Below are 8,852 nucleotides of genomic sequence, written 5' to 3' on the forward strand. Positions count from 1 at the left end.
TCATGCTTACATTTGTTATATCTTATGTCCGAACTGTCTTGCGAGTACTTTCATAGTACTCACCTGGCTTGTTGATTTGGCCAGATGTTGACGAAGGCGATCTCTTGGATGAAGAGTTTGATAGCGCGTCCGACGCCTAGAGGAGTCCCAGTCAGTCCTGCGCGATCCCGGATATTGGTCACTTGTATTATATACGCTTCCGCCACCCGCAATAAGTCTCCTCGAGCCTCACTCCGACGCTCGAAGAGCTGTAGTCTTCAGGAGGCATATCACTCGCTTCGTGGTGATATTTCCACTACCGTTATTATCGTGAGTTAGTAGTTATGCCACCCTATCCGCCGTCTTATTTTATCGGCGTGCATGTAATAAATTGTTGGGCAGTCTCCGCTCAACCTTGTATTATATTCAGCACTCCTGGTATTTTTCTTCTGTGACCAAGATATTGTCTACCAGTGAGAAGGAATTCTTCCTTACTGGTCCGTAAAAGGGATTGGTCTCTCAATAATTATTTTATTGAAGAACCGGTCGTGACAAGCTTGGTACCAGAGCCAGGCTAACTGTAGGAAGCCACTAGGTGCGATCGCTAATCGGTTATTAGCTTTTTTGTGCTTTTTCAGCATTTTGCATTTGTAGCTACTTTCTGTTGGTCATCATAAATTTATGACATGACTACTCAGAATTTTTGCCTACTTTTGTAGATGGCTGGCAGCAGCTGTGAGAATCGAGTGTTCACGAACGTGCCCGAGGGGTTTGTCAAGCTCCTCGTCTCCATCGCCAAGCTCGCGATCGGGCCAGCGGCTCGCCCGGAGTTCACGCTCTACCAGCACAAGCTCAGCGACGACGTGTCTATGCACCAAGCTGTGGTGCAATTCAAGGGAGGACGTTCTGCAGCTCGCCACTTCCATTTTGTAGGAAGGGCCATGCCTACGGAGAGGCATGCCATGCAGATGGCTGCCCGTGAGGCGATAGCTCGTCTTCGGGACATCCTTCCTACGATGAAGATTCGTCGCTACCGCTACCTCCCATGCCATGTGCCATACACTAGTCACTATGCATTCGCCTGCCATCGGGGAGAGCGAGATGAAGCCATCGAGATGGTTGTGGAGTATCTCAAGGCTCTGGAGGAGTCTTTCGACAACCTCGTGGACGATCTTGTGGCTGCCCGCATGGACTTAGTCCGGGGCGGTCCTGCCCGCAGGAAGGTGCTTCTTCACACAGCACCGCCTCTGACTTTCGTCTCGTCTTCAGCCTCTTATGCACCGGCCGTTTTAGCCACTGCTCGCCGTCTGCCTACCACTGAGGAGTTCGACCGAGTCATCGCTCCTACTCCAGTCAGAGCTGCACCGCCTGCCGCACCCGCTCTACCACCTGTCGCTCCCGCGCCATCACCGCAGCGCAGCGTTACGCGCCAGGAGCCAGCTAGAGAGGAGGTGGAGGTTGATTCTCCTGGACCGCTGAGTCTTGCCATCGGCAAGGAGAAGGAAATCTTCACCATCTCCGACTGAGAGCACCGAGTAGCCGCGCGTTATGTCTGCTTGTATGATGTGTTTCCTCTGTACGCTAGTTTGTATTGGTGTGTTTGCTGCCTTCCGGAGGAGTACGCTAGTCTAAATAACATGTCAGGAATGTGTACGCGCATCCTGAGTGTTGTATCGTGTGTTTGCTTTTCGCGTGAAAGATATATGCTAAGCGGTTCTTCGCCGTGCAAAATCGCTTATGTTTCTTTGAAAACCTTGAGGTCTTTTAAATTGTTGCCTTTGCAAAATTTTCCTTGTGATACACAGTTTTTCTCATGGGTTTTGTAAAATAATACCCCAGACTGGAAAAATGTCTCGTCCGTGGACTCGCTCCATGCCCAATCATCCAGAAGAGGTTTATGGGACACAGACTAGCAACAACTTCACTCAGGGACAGTCCAGTCAACAAGACAGCGAAGCAGCCCTATCTCAAGTATGCCGTCTCTTCGAACAAAGCCAACAACAACACCAAGAGATGATGAATCATGTCATCAATATGGGAAACCACCGTGAGCCCTATCAACCACATTCCAAGTTATGTGAGTTACAGAAGACTCGCCCCTCAACTTTTGCTCACACCGATAGGCCGCTGGAAGCCGATGATTGGCTTCGTGACATTGAAAGGAAACTGATTATTGCTCAGTGTTCAGATCATGAGAAGGTGCTTTATGCACCACACTACCTTACTGGAGCAGCTGCAGCATGGTGGGAAAACTTCCTACACATGCATCCCAGTGAACACAACATCATCTGGGAAGAGTTCAAGGAAGGCTTCCGTGGGGCACACATCCCCAGGAGCATCATAAAAATCAAGAAGAGAGAGTTTGATGACCTGAAGCAGAGAGGCATGTCAGTGACAGAATACAATGGTCAGTTTACCCAGCTGTCTCGTTACGCCTACGACGAACACATGACAGAAAACAAGAAGATGGAAAAATTCCTGGACGGCCTGGCACCCGCACTAAGATGCCAACTGATTGTACACACCTTTCCGGATTTTAAAACTCTGGTTGACAAGGCCATTACCTTGGAGAATGAGCGCCGCAGTCTGGAAGATCTCCGTAAGCGAAAGAGGGACAAGACGACTTTTGCTCGCAACAACCGAAACAAGACTGAGGTTCCACGGACAGAAGCAAGGAGATCCACGACTACTGATACAAGGCCCGTCGGACAGTTTCATGCCAGGGACAAGGAGTACACGTACCGTCCAGGGGTCACCTGCTATACTTGTGGTGAAGAAGGGCACTATGCTAAACAGTGCCCAAAGCCAAGTAACTCGGCACCCAAGCCAAACAATGGTGGAAACAATCCAGCCCCCAAGCGCAACAATTTCAACCCCAACAACAACCACAGGAAGGGTCACCTGAACCATGTGACCAGGGAAGAAGCGCAGAATGCCCCAGACATCGTGCTCGGTACGTTCCCTGTCAACACAGTACCTGCCACGGTTTTGTTTGATTCTGGAGCTTCCCATTCGTTCGTTTCGAAGAGTTTTGTTTTACAACATGGTTTTCCGATACTTCCCTTGGAAAAATCTATGATCATCAAGTCCCCCGGGAATAAGCAAATCGCTCAGGGTTACTGCCAAGGAGTGGTCATTGAGTTCGAAGGACTACAATTCCAAGCGAACCTCATCGCGTTGGAGAGTAAAGGACTGGATGTCATTTTAGGGATGGACTGGTTGACCACCAACAAAGGATTCATCGACTGTTTCAATCGGACAGTGATTCTCACTCACCATCACGGCAAGACAATAAGGGTTTCCGCTCAAGAAAGGCCACGATCACAGCAACCAAAACTGAACAAAATGGATATTGCAGAACTGAGAAAAGTTCCAGTGGTATGCGAGTTTCCTGATGTGTTCCCTGAAGAACTACCAGGCATGCCACCAGACCGAGAGATAGAATTCAGCATTGAACTAGCACCTGGCACCGCGCCCATCTATAAGAAACCTTATAGAATGGCACCATCAGAATTGGTGGAGTTGAAGAAGCAGATAAAGGAATTATTGGACAAAGGATTTATTCAAGCCAGCTCCTCACCATGGGGTTCGCCTGTGTTGTTCGCCAAGAAAAAGGATGGGATGCTGAGACTGTGTATAGACTATCGAGCCCTCAATATGGTCACCATCAAAAACAAATATCCGATGCCACGGATAAATGATTTGTTTGACCAGCTCGCACAAGCCAAGGTGTTCTCAAAGATTGATTTGAGATCGGGATATCACCAATTGAAAGTACGGACAGAAGATATCCCCAAGACAGCATTCACTTCCAGATATGGGTTATACGAGTTTACAGTGATGCCTTTTGGACTAACGAACGCCCCCGCATATTTCGTCCACCTCATGAACAAAGTGTTTATGAAATTCATGGACAAATTTGTTGTGGTATTCATTGACGATATTCTGGTTTACTCAAGGACACCAGAAGAGCATGCTGAGCACCTCAGAATTGTTTTGGGAGAATTAAGAAAACACCAGTTGTACGCCAAATTTAGCAAGTGCGAATTTTGGCTAAGGCAAGTTGGTTTCCTAGGCCACATATTGAACCAAGAAGGCGTGGCCGTAGACCCAGAAAAAGTCAAAGCCATACTTGACTGGAAGCCACCCGCCAACGTTACAGATGTGCGGAGTTTCCTGGGAATGGCCGGATATTACAGAAGATTTATTGAAGGATTCTCCACTGTGGCAAAACCTATAACACAGTTGCTCAAGAAGGACAAGAAATTTGTATGGACGGAAGCATGCGAGAAAAGCTTCCAAGAACTCAAGAAGAAGCTGACAACCGCACCGGTCTTAACCGTGCCAGACATACACAAGAGTTTTGAGGTGTATTGTGACGCGTCCCGAAAGGGTCTCGGGTGTGTGCTAATGCAGGACGGCAGAGTTGTGGCGTATGCCTCCAGGCAGCTGCGAAAACATGAGGAAAATTACCCAACACATGACTTGGAGCTAGCCGCAGTCATACATGCACTCAAGGAGTGGAGGCACTTTCTGTTGGGAAATCGCTGTGAGATATATATGGACCATAAGAGCCTCAAATATATTTTCACCCAGCCAGAGCTAAATTTACGTCAACGACGCTGGTTGGAATTGGTCAAGGACTATGATGTCGGCATTCACTACCATCCAGGGAAAGCAAATGTAGTGGCTGATGCCCTTAGTCGAAACCCCAGCCCGGACAATGACGGTCCGCAAAACTTGAGGCCTGAGTTTCAGCAAGAGTTCGCTAGGCTCAACATGATGTTAGTCTCTGAGGGCACCATATCAAAACTGGAGATGCAACCCACCCTAGTGGAACAAATTAAGAAGGCTCAACAGGGACATCCCAGCATCAAAGGTATAAAGAAGAAAATGGACCTTGGTAAGACTTCAGAGTTCGTCATAGACGGTGAAGGAACATTATGGTACGGAGACAGACTTTGCGTACCTAACATTGAGGAACTCAAGCAACAAATCTTAACCGAAAGCCACACCGCTCCATACTCGATCCATCCTGGAGGAACCAAAATGTACAAGGACATTCAGGAAAGATTTTGGTGGCACGGTATGAAAAGAGATATAGCCACATTTATTGCTTGTTGCGATTCATGTCAGCGCATCAAGGCCGAGCATCAAAAGCCAGCAGGGCTACTCCAGCCAAACAGGATACCGGAGTGGAAATGGGATGAAATAGGAATGGATTTCATCGTCGGACTACCCCGATCACAACGTGGAAATGACGCCATATGGGTCATCACAGACCGACTAACCAAGGTTGCTCATTTCATTCCCGTAAAGACTACATACTCCACACAAAGACTGGCAAAACTTTATCTCTCCCGTATAGTTTGCTTGCATGGAGTCCCAGGCACACAATTCGTCTCCAAATTTTGGGATCACCTACAACAAGCTCTGGGCACGCAACTAGCTTTAAGTACAGCGTACCACCCTCAGACTGATGGACAAACGGAACGTGTAAACCAAATCCTAGAGGATATGCTAAGAGCCTGTGTGCTCACCTATGGATCCAGCTGGGAAGAGAGTTTGCCGTATGCCGAATTTGCTTACAACAACAGTTACCAAGCCAGCTTGCAAATGGCACCCTTTGAAGCATTGTACGGACGAAGGTGTCGTACCCCACTGAATTGGTCAGAAACAGGTGACGGCCGTATCTTCGGCCCAGACATGCTTAAAGAAGCCGAGGAGAAAGTTGAGCAGATCAGGGACCGACTCAAGACAGCACAGAGCCCACAAAAGAGCTACTATGATCAAAAACATCGTGAGGTCAGCTTTGAACCCGGTGATTCCGTATACCTCCGAGTATCTCCTATGAGGGGTCTGCAACGGTTCAAAATTAAGGGGAAGCTAGCCCCGAGATTTATTGGACCATTTTGTATAAAGGCACGAAGAGGCACGGTAGCCTACCAACTAGACTTGCCCAAGGAGCTGTCAGACGTCCATGACGTATTCCACGTCTCACAGTTGAGAAAATGCGTGAGTAACCCGGAGAAGCATGTACCTCATGAGAGCATTGATATGCAACCAGACCTCACCTACAGAGAGAGGCCAGTAAAGATATTGGAAGAGTCTGAAAGGAGGACCCGTCAGAAAACGACAAAAATTTTCAGGGTTCAGTGGAGCAACCACACCGAGGATGAAGCTACATGGGAAAGGGAAGATTTTCTCCAGGCAGAGTATCCATATCTATTTGAGGATCAGCAGAAATCTCGAGGACGAGATTTTTCCTAAGGGGGTAGGTGTTGTGACACCCAAAATTTTATTTGGATTTTTCAAAAGATTTTATTTGACTTGAGGGAGGTGATTTAAAATTTTCTTCCAAAGAAACCTCCCTTTCAATATTTTTTTTATGGCAAGAGTTTTCTTTTTTTTTATTTTGGATTCACCCAAGACTTGCTTTTGGTCTTGGAGGTCCTTGCCTTTTTATTTGGACTCAAGACAAAATGCTTTTCACTTGAGAAAAATGCCTTTTGAAAATCTCTTTGAAATTGCACTATGGCTTTTGGAATGATCCTTTACCACTTTCCACAATTCCCTCTTGCCATGGCCTTAGTGCAAATCCACTCTCCTAACCCTCCCCTCATCTTTGGATCAGGTTTTGCATCAAATCCAGCAAGTTGAACCTCCCCCTATGATTATTTTTCCATCTAAAACTTATCAAATAAATTTCTGCCTTCTATTCTAGCCCTTGGAGATTTACAAAGGAGCTACCATCTCTGCTTTGATTTTTGCCCCCAAACCAATTCCCCTCCCTAGTCCTTTGAACCCTCAACCAAGATCCAGGAAGATCCACTGGTCTTCAATTCAAAATTTTCAAACTACACATGCTGCAAGTTTGGACCAGATTTGTCAAATTTGGTGAAATTCATTCAAATCCTTCTCCAAAAATTCCAAGTAAAATCAGGCAGCCTCTGGGTGCATTGAGTGGTCATCTCACCAAGTCCCAGCCCCAGGAAATTTTTTCTCATTGCCAAATCATTCTGTCGAACACCTGCAGTGCATTGTCAAAATCAGGTTCAGTAAAGTTCAGAGAACATTTCAGTGCTACTGTCGTTTTCTTCAGAACTTGTTGTCGATCTCGACAGTGCCCCGATGTCGCCTTGCTCCCCGTCCCCCCCCCCTTGTCCCTGCACCGCACGAGCGCCTGGAGCCTTGCGGACGTCGGCGACGAGCAGGAAGAGGTGTGCCGCCCCGTGACCGACCCAGCGGCGGCTTTGCGGCCGCCAGAGGGAGGCGCGGCGCAGACGGCGCCACCCAGCGCCGCCCAAGCCACCGGAGCTCGCCGCGTGGTCTTCCACTCCCCAGAACACGCTGCCACTCTCGTCGTGAACCCCAGGGCGCGGACCGCGCTCTCTGCCGCCGTCGTGCCCGTGCGGCCACCCCACCGTGGACCGGCGCCATTACGCCAAGACCAACCGAGATTTACGGGGGAACGGCACCAGTGCACCTCACTGATGCTGCCTGGCCACCTAAACCACCTGCTCATCCACGACATCGCCGTAATTGCTCGCCGGAGATTCTCCGTTCACGGCCACCCCCTCGATCCGCCTATAAATAGAGGCCCCGAGCTTCAACTCGAACCCACACCATCCCTGCACTCCACCTAGAGCACGCCTAGCCACTGGAAGAGCCCCGAGGAGGTCTCCTTCCTCAACTCCGGCCGCCGCGACCCGCCACGGGATCCAGCTCGATTCGCTCCCGTGCGTGCACCTCTGCCTCCCATCTCTTGCCAGTAGCTTCCCTATGCATCCACTCTTCTGACCCGCGCTTCAATTCGAGGTTTGCAGCTCACCACCGGAGTTCCCCACCATCACCCGAACCGCCGTCCGCCGGAGAAAGTGTCGCCGTCGACGTGGTGCTCTCCGACGGTCGAGTCCACCACCCACCGACGCGGAAGGACACGCTGAAGCTCTTGGTACCCTCCGATCCCCCTAACTCGCCGTGGTTCGACGTCGGCGTCCACCGCAGTCTTCGGGCGCCGGCGAGCTTTTTAAACCTGACATGTGGACCCCCCATGTCAGCCTCTGTTCTATTCTTCCTCGAACCGTTTTCTGTTGGCGCCTTCGGGCAAAATACGTTTTCCCTTTTGAGCTGCCGCATTTCTTTCCGAAGCGTTTTCTGTTTTCTCAGTTTAAACCCTGGAACTTTTCTGTTTCATTACAGATGAGTCCCTGGATAGAAACCTTTATAACTTTTTAATAAAAAGTGATTTTTGAGTGATTCTTTTTCTGACAGTCTTAAAATTTTGTCTAGTTTTTTATGGGATTTATTTGGAAAATTTTTGGAGAAGTTTCTGTGCACGCGTTGATTTTCACGTTAGTACCCGTTTTCGTTATGCCGTAGGTTCCGGAAGAGGTAACGGGGCCGCGAACTTCGCCGAGCTAGACTCCGACTTCTCCGAACCAGGCAAGCTTGTTTGAACCTTTGATATGATAGGTGTTTTACATGTTTGCGTGAAAGTTTGTGCGTGACATATGAGTGTCGGTGAGTACCTCGTTGCTTGTGAGGCAACTACCCGCATGTTCCAAAGTTGCGATGATCTCTGATGAGAGATGGCCTAATCATGTGGTGACATGAAGGGCAGCAAGGTGGTACTGTTGTAGCATACCAGCCTTGCGTCATCCGACAATTTCCGACGTTAACGTGGACGGAGTCACATTATCGTTCTTTTCCCTTCCGTGCTACCACGTGTTTCTTTGCCAAGATGCGGTTTAGTAAGTTGGTAACCTCTTTCCGTGTACACACCAAACAGAGGGGCCGGGATGATGGTTCCTTGGCCCAGGATTAAAGCCAGTCATCCGGTCAGGGGGCATGGGTGTTTCCGGTTGGGACCG

Source organism: Triticum aestivum, chromosome 7D (assembly GCF_018294505.1).
Source record: "Triticum aestivum cultivar Chinese Spring chromosome 7D, IWGSC CS RefSeq v2.1, whole genome shotgun sequence".
NCBI lineage: Eukaryota > Viridiplantae > Streptophyta > Magnoliopsida > Poales > Poaceae > Triticum > Triticum aestivum.